Genomic DNA, 14277 nt, shown 5'->3' on the forward strand with positions numbered 1-14277 from the left:
GGAAGGAACCCAACAAAAATTACTTTAAAACACTATATTCATTACCGATTACTGGAAACTTTGGAACCTATCCAAGTATCCCAAGAAAGTTATGCTTTTTGTTAAGTTTTAAAGCATGCACTGAAAAGAGTAAGACAAAATGGTCAGATCCCTGGTTTGAAAGAAATGCATCCAAATCTCTGCAGTTTTGTCTGTCTTATTGCAGATTTTATCATAAATACTGATCCACTGCTAACTCTTGGCTGGGCAGAGTACCTGCCTGAAAAAAAAGCTGCTGTATATAGTTATGCATATAGGTTTTATCCTGAACAGAAACAGCTTCCAGTCTCTGAAACATAAACATTCTCACAGAATATCTGCAAAATTCTGCTATAGTGCATGTGTTTAAACATGCAGAATCTTTGCTCGCGTGGACTGTGGACCGCGTTAAAAATCCTGGATAGGTACTCATCTATATGATATGAGATAATATTAGAAGGCCATTTCCTCGAGTACCTTTATCGTACCTAATCCTACCAATTACCAACTGAAAGAGTTGGTAAACCTATTGCCAAACTTTGAGAAGGCTGCCACCAACATCAACACGTGTGTTTCTGAACAGGCATTACAATTACATATATAAAAGAGATATGTATTTTTAAAACTTTCCTAGTAATCAGTTAACCATTCATATTCACAATCTCAGTCGAATGAACAGTCACAGCAACAGCAAGGTGTACTTTACCATGTTCATAAAGCTGAAAATGGTGTACCACATCATGTTCAATTCACATTTCCAAAATAGTTCTCACTGATGATTACCGGCTCTATGTGGACCAAAAACTTGCTCTCTAAAACTTTGGTCTATTGCCTTTTAAAAAGGTTATGCGTGGTTTTGTTCTTGTTTAGAGGATCAAAAATGGTATTTTCTACTTTCACATTCCTCTGTAAAATAATGAACACTGAATAACCTAGTTCTGTAAAAGATATTCATTACCATATTCAAAACTTACAGAAGCAACACCAGGTGGAATAAAATGAGTAAAGATGGTACCAAATTTTTGTTTATTTAAAACACAGCTGTCGCATAGGCCACACTTCTAATGGAGTTGTTAGCCAGCTAAAAGTCACATTTTGAAATGAAATAACCAGTGAAGTAATGAAATGCTGACGTATTTAGTCAACTCCACTGTGCTACTTGATTCTTACTCTCCTCAGAAAAGTGCCTTTTCCTGGGAAGCCAGGAACCATTCTTGACTGTACACAGGGATTATTATTGATGCCTACACATCAAAACCATTCTATTTTTATTCAACTACCAAAAGATATGTAATATTAAAGAACCATATTAACTTTAAGTTATTTTAAAAGATTACCAAGAAGGTAAAACAGCAGAGTTTTGGAAAGGGAATTTAGACAAAACCTATTTTCATTACACAAGAACGCAAATCTGTGTGTCATTGTGTCTTCCTGTTACTCTATGGCTTTATTTTAATGCTAAAGTAATATCCTCTATCATCCTAACTAAAGGAGAAGGGGCAGAAGAGACTTGAAGTTTCAGTATTATTTGAAATCAACTCCTAAATCTATTAACAACAGTAATTTTCACCAAAGGGAAGAATTTCTCAGAAACAGTGAAAATCCTAAAAAACATTCTCTTGCATGGAATATTCTTAGTCTTGCATAAAGACAACATAACCTAGATGACATTTGCTCCCACAGTCCCAAATGTGAGGATAAATACTACAAGTACCACATACTAAAGATGCAGTAAATGTTAAGGATTAAAACTGTAAGAATAAGCCAAATAATGCTGAGGGACCTTGGTTCTTAAGGCATTGTTGTTTCCAAATCTCATTAAAATAATAAATTATTCAACGTAGTGCCAACAGCACTCTTCTAGTTTAAGAGCGAATTAAATTCATGACTTAGATGTGGAATAGTTACTCTAGCTTTTAAAGAAATTTGCTTTACATTAAGCCTAAGTGGGAGTGAATCAAAGCTTTCGAGAGACGTAACCTGAACTGCCATTACACTCTTCATCCATAGAGATGCTAGCATAGCCCAGGTTAATTGAAAAGCAGATGACACAGGCAGTAGCGGACACCTGAGTGTCTTAGAGAGCCATTCAACGTCTGACCTAGCAGCGCTGAGCTGAACCTAAAAGCCTGCTGGAGCCACTCCTATGGTATGGCTTGGTACTCCATGACTGGAGAAGCTCTTCTTCCCTCAGTCCAGCACTTGAGCTGGCAGCCGGCAAATTGACTCTTCTCAAATGTTTTTAAATTTAGAACATGCATGAGAAAGTAATCCTGATGGAATTATAGTTTTCGTTAAACAGATTCCTACCTTGGTACAGTATACAAGCCTGATGGCATGTCGCAAGAGTGAGAATTTTCTTTCCCACAAGCAGTGAAAAATTTAAAATACCTTTCAAAATGAGCACTGCTGATCTGTTTCAAACACCGAAAGAATTCTCTCATTTCACTGGATTTCAGAGATATTACACACATTTCCTTCTAAACTCATTATGACTTAAGTTGTTTGTTCTCTCTTTATATTACCATTCCATTTGCTCTTTTCAAATTAGCTCGATTTTTTTCTACCTTTAAAGGTATCTGCTATATTACATGTATTATGTATGTGTGCATAAATATGTGTACTTTGAGGTATCATTCATCATACTCTGTAGAGAAAAAGAAATACACTCACAATATTTTTTGGCACATTATATAAAAGAATTATCTTCTGGGTTCAAGTTAGTTTTCCTCAGATAAACTACTCTCATGCCAAGAAAGCCATTTTGATGGTGTGATTCTCCAAATGAAACATTGTGTAAGGATCAACTGTTGCAACAGTGACAAATATATTCCCTCAGCTAAGCTTATTCCTGCCAACAATAATGTTGATATGCACAAACAAAAGTAAATAAAAAGCAGTCACATTGCTTTGTACTACAATGCTATAAATAGCATTTATTTTTGCCAAATACAGGGGAAAATAGGAAATGCATGTATGTCAAGCTACCTAAACACTAACTAAAGCTAAGTTCACCAAAAACTAACTGAAACAATATTACTGGATCTAAATTCCCAACACTAATAAAAGCCGTTGTTTCAGTACATTAGCTACTTAAAGTGGAATTACCAGGAGTAAAATGGTCATTGTAATTTCTATAATGAGGAAATACAATATTTCCATAAGAATCAGAAGAGTGGAAAATTGTTTACATGGGGTTCAGAAAAAGGATCTATTTCTGGATGCTTAACAAGGCATCAGTTGTCATGAAGACATCACAACTGTCCCTACACACGCTGGTTGCTGACTCCAAGCATGGAATAAAATGCAACTTCTTAAACTTTAATCTAAGGTACATTAGTTTACAATTGAAACAGGAAAAATGACCTTTACAGCATAATAACTTGTTAAACTGCCACAGTTTAGTTGTGTATTTCAAGTGCGCCACCCCCACCTCCCCCCCCCTTTTTTTTTTTTTTTAATTGTTAGGGAGCTGATCTTCCTCTCCATTACAAACAATTCTGGGTTCCAGATCTGCAATTCAGCAAAATGTCTGTACTAATACAAGTTATCCCCAGTGTTGATGTTGTTATTTATTAGATATTTTCCGGTGTAAAGAGAAGAAATATTGGACAGCACGCTTCTATGACACTTAAAACTACAAAATGTATTTAGCCTAAGAATGAAAGGTTCGGCGCATCTGAAGGTACGTTACAAATTTGGTTCACCATAGACACTGAAGTTCTGGAAAAGCTGAGAGTGTTTTTTGATAAATTTTCCAAACTCGTACTTTCAACTTTGCTACTTAAGGTCAATTTATGAGGGACATGTAAGACCGTTAGGAAGATCTATCATATTAGACATATCCTCCATAAAAAGGAAGGTTCTTTAGCCTAGACACAGGCAGTCCCTGTCTGCGATCCGTGCCTAAATGATTACAGTCTTCAAATACATAGCAGACTGGTGCCTATAGAAAGGGAACAATCTGTTTCTCCTCCGCATGGAACACTAAGGATTAGCAAATCTAAAACACCAGAAGAGATACAATACAGGGAATTAGACTGGAGACAAGGAAAGCTTTGCAAGGGTAAGAATTTAAAAAAAATAAATAAATCTTATTGTTTGCCTAAGAAAGTGAATCTCTATTACCGGAGGGGTTTTTAACAGAACAAATTCAACAAATGTCATGAATCTGACAGCTGATCTTTCTATGTTGGGACAGACCGAAAAAGTAGATAACCTCATATGACCTAACGATCGTGATGCTGAAAACTTCGCTATCTACTATAAATGGTGCCAGTTTTGATCAAAAGTATGGCTAAATGCGTATTACTAATTTTTATACTATGTATCTACTAATTTATGAAGTACAAGCCTCTTTATCCGCAAGCCATGTTAAATCTTGCATGTGCCTATCCACAGTGATAATAGGTCAAAAAATGCTAACCTTAGCAGCACTGTTCTCAATAAAACTGTCGTTATCATACAGACGACACTCTGCATTATACATCCACAGGTTTTGTTCGTTAATTTACTAAATCAAAGGTAATTTAATACAAGAAAACTTTTTGAACAATTAAAATATAAACTATCCCAAGATGATGTACAAGTATTAGCTTTGCTATAAGAGCAGTTAATGTTGTCCAGCCTTGTGATGTAGATGCCATTCATTATTATGTTTGTATCGGTGCAACAGACTTCTGAAAGCACTGTATTGTTCCCTCATTCTATATTACTGGTAAGCAGCCTATAATGTACCAGAGGGATATCATAGTACAGTATGGGAAAACTATTGTAAAGGTTGTATCACATATAAAAAACTACTACTCTCAAAGCAAACTATCATCTTATCTATAACATGCTCTTCTGCAAGAAAGGAAACACAATATACTGTTTTTCATCATACTGACAACGACATTTTAAAAATAAGTGATCATTCCCATGAAGAAACAAAATTCTGGCAGTAAATAAACTACTGACTGTTTACCATGCTTAATACTTCAAGGAAAACCTGGATTCTGTGCCCTTTACAAGGCTGCACTGAACTGACTTACAATTTGACTACTACTGATCAGCATAACTATTTATAAAGCACATATATATAAGTTTGCAGGATAAAAAGTTTCAGTCATTAGTATAAAATAGCATTCATGTAGACAAACAGTTATGTCACAGTAGAGTCAAACTGATTTCAGCCAGCTTGATTTGTATTTTAGAGATCACCTCCATTGACAGCTTGATAAGGAAAATTTGTATTTTAGAGATCACCTCCATTTAACAACCAGTTTTCACGGATGGCAGAGGAGGACTGTTTGAAGTTTTAGCAAAACGATGTTTCTGGATCAAACTGCAAGTTATTTCTTACTTTTCCACTTCGAAAAGGAAAATTAAATATTCTGTTAACAAGACACTGTTCATTACTGTTGCTTGAGGTGATTACAAATGCATTACGATCCTCAATACAGTGTGTTTATTGTTGGATAATAGTGATTTAAATTTGTTAGCTTATTAGCTTTTAAATTATTAACATTTACTGAATGTAGATGCAGCAAACATTCACAGACTGTGAATGCTACTTTAGTATGACTTTGATCAATTACATCTCCACAAGAAATAAAATGTATATACATACTTCTCAAGAGGTATGATTACCCCAAGGTTTACTGCTAAAAATTTCACCAACAAAGACCTGAATGTCAGTTTTCAGCACTCCCACTCTTGACTTTTCAACGATGCTTGTCTCATATTATGCCAACAGTTTCGCCTCACACGTATTGTAATATTACCACAATAAAAGTGTATTATTTGGGAAAAGCATAACAGATTTTTATTCCAAACATTGAGCCTTAAAAACCTGCTGTCTAAACATGCACATAAAACATGCTTTATATGATATTGTAGCAGCTTTTATGGTAAAAAACAGGAAACACTACTAGCATTTGAAGTCACCCGTGAGCAGACTGAAGTTGTGTGCTTCTTTCATTTCCTGAAAATATCATGTAACCGTTATCTACCCATAAGACTTAAAAAGAAAAAAAAAAAAAGTATTTTTTAAAAGATTACTTTTTCAGATTAAAAAACCCTGCTGTTCAGGATCTCAAGTAATAATTTGGTACTGCCCAGCTTGTGGGTACTATGGCAACAGATTATCTATAAAACACAGGGCAAAAGGAGGCATGGCATTAACCCCTCCTCAGCAGATACCAAAGCAGAAGCAATCATTGAAGTGTTTTTACCCTTAGCAACTGTAATCACCTCAAGAAATCCACCAAAATATTTCACCAATAAGTGTATAGAAGCCAAATGATTATGCAAATTCCAGGTTTTCATTTAAAAAGGCTTCAAGTGATACTAGAAAAAAAATGCAGACTTATATTAAATTTCAGTAACTAGAACCTCTAATTGTAAGTATTCAGTAATTCATTTAATCCATTACCCATTGTATCAGTCAATAATTTTGATGGCATGCATCCTTCGACATGCAGATACACACTGAACTACGTACGTCCATAACTGTGCTGTCTTACAATTATTCTCAATACAAGGATCAAAGACAAACTGCTGAAAAAAAAAAATCAGTGATATTTAAAACTCTAGCTAATTACTTTGACAACCAAAAAGTTTCATTATTAAAGAAAGAGAACTTTAAAAGACCCGATATATCTCAACGTTAATGTATTTCCAATATGAATTGGGAAGCTTTCAATAATTAACAATAGTTAACCGTATACTTGGTTTGAATGGAGAATGTATTCAGCCTTCCTCTTTGCTGTAGTAAAGCACAATTGCTTGTAGAAATTAACTTAAAGGAAAGGTGAGACTGTCTAAGGTGAGACAACTCTCTCACCAGTTTGGATTAATAATTATGTATTTGGAAGACTAGCACAGTAGAGATCTCAAATGAAAAACTGATGAGAAATAAATTTCTTCCACATGAACTTTATCTGGAAGAGCTGGAAACCACATACTCAAAGCATTGATGCTGGTTTCACTGTAACTACTAGTGTAATCCAATAGTCGAAAAAGTGTGTTGCTGTGATCATTCTGCAAAAAACCACTTCTTTCAACATACTAAAATTGTCATGTTTTTGTAGTAGAACAGCTAGCTAGATTCTCAGTACTAAAGGTGCAACAGAAAAAAAAAAGTCCTCTTCTCGATTCGGTCTTTTTGTATGTTACTACAATTTTGCACATTTCCTGTAAGGGACAGCTTCTGTTGCTTTCTTCTAGGAAGTAACGAGAGCTGCCTTTTTAATTTTTTCAGTCCTTGTTGACCTTTTCCTTAATATTAAATTGAACTACGTCTGTTTCAGTGATAATTATTTTTTTGCCTTCTAAAAAGTAGCTATTTTCTTCCTTTTAAACTAGCTAGATTTTTGCATGCCTTCCTCTTAGAGAGGTCTCGGTGATTACCATATCAGCAATGAGAACCTTGAGAAAACCCGCAAGTCTTTCACAAAACAAAGATAATGCTCCACCACACACAGGGCTGTGGGCCAAACCATGTCTTCACAGTATGGGGAGAAGTTTAGTAACACTCAACATTTGTTTACCTAACCTCACTTGCAAAAACACAAGTTCGGTTGACCTAACCTAACCAAGGCTGTTGACCTAACCCTAAGGTGTTTAAAAATAAATAAATAAATAGTCTTACATTGATACAACCATTTTAAAATAAATAACAATGCATTTTATTTTTAGAAGTCAGGATTTCCTTTCTCTACTGAGGCTGCAACGCAGAAAATTCACGACACTGAAAAGCAGAGAATTTTTGGCCAAGAGGACTGCCTAAATTCTCACTTAATTGTGGCAGTCGCTATTAACTCACTTGCAAAACTCATGAGATTTTTAAAAGGCTCTACTTACCAAGAGCAAAGCTATCATGAACATACTAGTCTTTCTTTTACGCATACAGAAAATACCACAAGACTTCAGGGTATTATTGTACAAAAAACATCCATGAGTATTCAAAGACTTTCTTCACATACACCACTACAGTTACTACAAACTAACACAAATGCTGAAGTTTAAACAGAAGTTCACATTATTGGTATACAGAATATATGTAGTAACATCTGAGTAAAAACAGGAGCCTGCGAGGTACCTCCACCTCGTTCCCGGATGTTTCATGCTGTGTTTAAGACTCTCTCCACACCCTTCCAGTGACTGCATTTGCACTTGCCAGGCAGCCAAACAGCAAGGACAGGCAATAAATGCCTGTTTCCTCCCCTTTCTTTATGTCTTTCTTTTTTATTTTCCCCAGGCAATCAGCTTTCAGTTGTACAGGAAGAAAAGGTGTCAGAAAACATAAAGAGTAGTAGTGACCATCTTGATACTGCCTACATTGTGATACTGCCCAAGCCAGGCTTAGGTCAAGCCCACTTATCACAAGTATGGGTAGGAAGACAAACGATTGATGAATAAAGATCTTGCATTGGAAAGGTAAAGAAGCAAGTGAAGAAATCTTGAAAGGTTAGGAAGAGAGATGACCAGAACGAGGAAAATACGCTTAGAACAGAGGCATAGGAAAGACCTTGATGTCTTGTGAGCCTTGATGGTAGCAGCAAGGAGCCAGGTTTACAAGGGCGAAAGCAGTGAATGGGTACAGCAGTATAGGTCATTGCTTCCTTTTTGCCTTTGCGTTCCTGAAAAAGTATTAGAAGGTTTGCTTCTGATCCAATTGCTAAGCGAAACAAAGAGGTTTCTAAGATTATACCCACTAAACCAGCCAGGAACCATTCCCTGGATCCAAGGCGAAGTGGCATGGAAATGGCTCACTGCCATCCAGCTGACCTCTTTCCCCACAAACAGGGAGATGATATTCCCACTGCTTATTTTAAAACAGTCCCTTACACATGCTAGGACCCAAACCGTCTGGGCATCATCTGAAAGAGTGTGATTTGGCACGGTTCAAACTGTACCAGGAAGCATGCGATTAAACAACTAAAAAGCTTACGTGATTTGGGGCCAGTGCTTGAGCCTGTATTCTCATTTTGGTTTATTTATAGATATATTTTTAGATATAACTTCAGAGAACCATCACCATTTGGTACATTCCTAACATCTGTTAAGTTTCTTAATGTTTTGATATGGGCGGTGTCATTCCCTATTTACAGTATTTATTCTTTTTTTTACTTTTTTACTATAAACTTTGATTAATTACACGTTCTATACAGCACAACACGATACCTGCAGCAAAGAAGTTAATAAGCCTTTTCCAAGTGGGCCATCAGAAAGGAGCTAACTTCTTAACGTTCACGATGTAAACAATATTCTAGATAACAAATATGTACATAAAAATATTACGCTAATTCTGTTTGCAGCAGTGATTTGCTGCAGAAATCAGATTTCTTCATGTCTCTCAGATAAGGAACAGAGCACTTTGCCCACACACACTGGCTTGGACTGGCACGAAAATACAACTTTTTCTGCAGCTGCTGTCCATGAACAATGATGACCACAGAGGAAAAACACAGCTGAGCTCTCTCACAGAAATATCTGTGAAACAGATGAAACATGGCTGTGGTGAAACATAGGAACATGGCTATTTTGCAGAGAGCCTGACCTCTGAGCAACCTTTTTGTCAGCCTCTTTCAGTACAGGTTGTTCCCTGTGGCCATTCAGGGCAGGAATTGCTTCCTTTGCATAATATCTTTAAACAAATATGTTCTCTTACCACCTATGCCTCCTGCCACTGCATTTTGGCTTGCCTTCTGTCACTCAAATTGCTCACTGCCGAAAATACCGAGTATACACCACATTACTCCAGCTACTTGTATGCAGACTTTAAAAACTCCCAGTTCAGGGCAAGCAGCAAAAGATACAGACAGAGGATCAAAACAATGGCACCTTAACAATACTACACGGCATTTTTTTCCAAATCTAGACTCTTTTACCCATCAGCAAAGAGAAAGCAAAGTTGACACATCAGAATCAAAGCTCAAAAAGGCTGTTGAATTTTACTTGTGTGGTTGCAATTGAGAACTTCAGTAAAATCATGGTGACTTTGTAGATCCTGCTTCCTGGCAATAGTGCTTTAGTGATTTTAAGAAATCTGAAGAAAAAAAAAAAAATTATTTTCTCTCATTGGTCCTCAACTGAGTCTGCAAGTGGCTGCTGGCTGGGGTCAACCCACCACAGCTCAATACAATTAAACATGAAAAAACTTTAATAGTAACACTTCTCTCTGAAGCAAAAAGATCTTTAGCATAATTACTGCAAATCTATTTGTGCTACCACAAGATACTAGTATAATTTTCTCTTAAAAAGACTGGATTTATTTTCCATTGAGGTTCTGTGGAAGTACTTCATTCTGAATTACTGCATGTAATTACCAAAAAATAGATATTGATTATGTCTTGGAAATCTAGGTTCACTTACTTGATGACTATCTTAATTTAAAATAACCTCTGACTCTTACATAAATTTTATCTTCTCCAAGACTTAGTTTTTTACTGTTACTTCCTCAGCATTTTGTGAATATTCTATTACAGCTTCCAATACAATGAAGATGATGCAGTCAAGCAGATGTAAAGAAAGATTAAGTCCAATAACTCAGACTTTGAGAAAACACTCAAATAATTTTATCATGTAAAAATTCTAAAAGGCCATGCAAATCAAAACACACGTGTAGCTGACTTTTCTATCATGAAGATTAAGAGTTTAATTCAATAGAATTATTCAGAAAAGTAATAATAATAAACACACAACAAAGAACCTCAAAACTGCTCTTTGAATCCTGTTGCAGCCAAAAGTATTATCATGTATACCACATCTGCATATGCTGCATAATTTCCCTGAAAATTTTTACTGGCAGAAACACTGCGGGAGGGCGCTAACACTAACATTCTGTGCCTGCTCCGTTTGCAAACACTGTTCTCCTAACAGCGATCCATTAATGAATGCCGCATTTCTCTTTCCAAGGCAACACAGGGACCTCAGCAGAAAGGCTCCCACAGTTCCTGGATACATTCCCTGTGCAGCCCAACACTGTCCACCCCAGTACAGAATTATGGAGCTTCCTGTGAAATGTTTAGGAGAAGAATGTGACGACAGTGTCAGATTTGTTGACAGGCATCCGTTTATGTAGATGTTTCACGAACAGATTGCAGTTCTCACCAAGGAGGTTGAGAACTGGAGCAGAAATTTTCATGCCCTTCAGGGAATAGGCAGAAAAAGGATGATGAATCCCTAACAAGATCAAATATTTTTCCTAGTTCCTTTAATCAAAAAAAGATTTAAGACAGTCACTAGAGTCTCTTGCTCACAAGCATTCACTGTTTCTAAAGCTGCAGTCTTACTAATTCTGTTTTCCCAGATGTAGTATATGGCATAAACTCCTAATTTAAGAAAGATGAAAAGAAACCAATTCAAAAGCCAATTCTACTCATTGTTTAAAAAAAACAAAAAAAAAACCTCCCCAAAAAAACCACCACACAAACCCCCAAATCCCCATTTCTGTGAGAGTCTACCACCAGATGTGTTCTACCTGTCTCTGAGAACGCATGACATCAATTCAGGAGACTCCGACAGGTACATAACTCGAGAGGCTACACAGACATAGAACAAGTGTCTTTCATCATGTCAACTTACATGCAGTCAAAGTTTCTGTGTATGAGGCAAGAGATCTAGACGGATCTAATAAAGGGGAGAGAGACAGAGATCATTCTCATTTGTTTATACCTCTACTCTGCTTCCAAAATACACTTCATTTTTTAAGACAGATGTCAGTTTAGGGAATTGCTTAAAGATAGATTTAAAACTTTTTTTTCACGTGTTCCAGGAAATACAGTAAGAGCCATTTGAAAAAGGGCTCTCTTCTACTGAATTTGATAGAAATATGAATGCTTTAAGTATAAGCAGCATGTTGGTTCAACTTTTAGTACTAATAACTAGTTTGTTCCTTGGTCACTTGTCTGTTTTACTTCCATTTATTAATAACTAGGATCCTTATTAATAAAGGATAAAGAGACAACACCAAATAACAGGATTACTGGGCTCCCTAATCCTTTAATGAATATAATCAGGAGGAGATTATAGCAGGAGAAAAGGCTGAGAGCGCTTATGTTGGACATCAGTTCAGTGCAAGCACACATACCTAGAACCAAGTCTGCACAGGGAGTCAGATGACTAACTTATAAATAAGAACTCATAATACCATGTTATACACATTAATTCCCCATTCAAAACGTGGCTTACAAAAGCCAAAATACTAAGAGGAAACTGTCCAGAACAGCCAGTAAAGAATGTTACAACTGAAACGTCTGTAAATGAAAAATTAAACAGATTTGTTTAGATTCTGCGAATCTAGGAACACTTTCACAAAACTAGGAAAATCATTTAAGGAGAGGCACATGAATAAACCTTATGCTTAATTAATTTTTTTAATTGATTTCAAAAAAATAAACACACTAAACAAACTGCTGGGTTGCAAAAAGAGCTTTAAAGTATATGTCTCATAAATACAGGAAAATAATGCGTTCAAAACAAAGTTGATAGCAACAGATACAAATAGAAAGTTAAGAGTTGTAGAAAACCACTAAGGAAAGCCAGAAGATATGCGGAAATATTACTGTCAGCATACTTAAGGTACATTGAAAGTTTTGCTACTACTTTAGGAACAGAAAGAACTGCAACAGTTCTACCATCCATAAATATTTCCCAATCACACACACCTCCCCCAGCTTTGGGAAAAGGCAGTATTAAGTATTAAAAAGGAAACATTCTGTATTCTAACACCAGCTGGTATGTATGTTGAGCAGGACTCACCGAAGCTGCACACTTATACTGGCACATCAAAAAAACTTTAAAGCAAACCAGAAAGAACTGTGAAGTCAATCATTGGGTTCTGGAGCAAAACTGAGAGAAGGAAAACTAATGTGTTGCTTTTTAAAAAGGGAAACATACCTGCATAACTGTAGACTTCTCAAAATAATGGAACAAAAGGTACACAGTTCAACAAATAAAAACAGGAAGGACAGTACTACTATTTCACTACCTCAGCTTATGGAAAAACTAGGTAACTTGGTAATGTAAGGAGGAGACTGCACAAGCAGAACTTAACAGCGACACAAAGTCCGACTTTGCAAAATACTATGTCAGGCTTCCAGAAACAAGGAATTCAAGGTGCTCTGACGTAACAAGGACTTTATTCTGAAAAGCAATGATGAAATTTAGCTAATGCAGTGGGTAATTAGAGGAACACGCACTCTTAGTGAACTGCTTTTGTCATAAACTGGGGAATATCATAAACGCATACGGATTTATTACCTCTGCTTTTGGCACTGATGCAACAGCAACTGGACCTCTGTACCCATATCTAGCATTTTAAATTCAAAAAACTAGGACACCAGAGAAAGGATTCAGGGAAGAATGATACAATAATTAAAGAACTGAAAGACACGCTCTCCCGTACGTGGCAGCAGGGGATTAAACTGTTTAATTTCTAAAGGAAGGTCAGGACGTGATTTGATCATTTTTGATAAGCATCAGTACGAGAAAGTGAAATCTGATTATCTATTGATTCATCTGCCTTGCAGACAAAGAAACAGCAAGTTCCAATTTCTGACAGCTGAGGTTATGCAGAATTAGACTGCACAACAATTACTTTGCTGGTACAAAGTAATTTTTTTTTCCCTTATTTTAAGTAGCTAAAATAAGTGCTCACTGAAAAACAAATACGGTAGTGCTATTTCCACATTGTTTCTAAAAGAGAAGCTCTGTTTGAAAATGAATTAATGCAGACAACTCCTATGGCCTTTCTTATACATAAAAAACATTAAACCAAATTACCGTAATGCCATACTCTCTTAATCAACACCACCACTTATAGTCAGGCTAACTGGAGAAAAGCTAACAGTTTTCTTGGGATTCTTCTCAGTGCGCCTTTTTGTTTTTTGTTTTTTTTAGTCTCAGGATGACAAAACGGGTATCTATTACATCAGCTATCTGACATTATCCTGCCACTCAATTTTGGCATTAACAAGACCTCTAATGTAACACTGTCTAGTTCTGGGTGCCCAGGGACAATCCAAGGACAGCACCAAAAAAAGCGTTCTGTAAAATGTGATATAAAATGAAAGATTTAAAAAGCTAATCAATGATTAGGGGAAAGAAGATAGATCGAAGTCTTTAACAGTCTTCAGTTCTGTTAGTTAGGCAGTAAGGAGTTTATACAAAGGGGATTTAACTTAAATATTAATTAAGGATAGTTTAAAAACTGGCAACGACTTTTTGGGGTGGCTGTGGCATCTCTGTCACTGGAGGTCCTCAGAACAGGTT

Source organism: Charadrius vociferus, unplaced genomic scaffold (genome assembly GCF_000708025.1).
Source record: "Charadrius vociferus isolate BGI_N301 unplaced genomic scaffold, ASM70802v2 scaffold14, whole genome shotgun sequence".
Classification (NCBI taxonomy): domain Eukaryota; kingdom Metazoa; phylum Chordata; class Aves; order Charadriiformes; family Charadriidae; genus Charadrius; species Charadrius vociferus.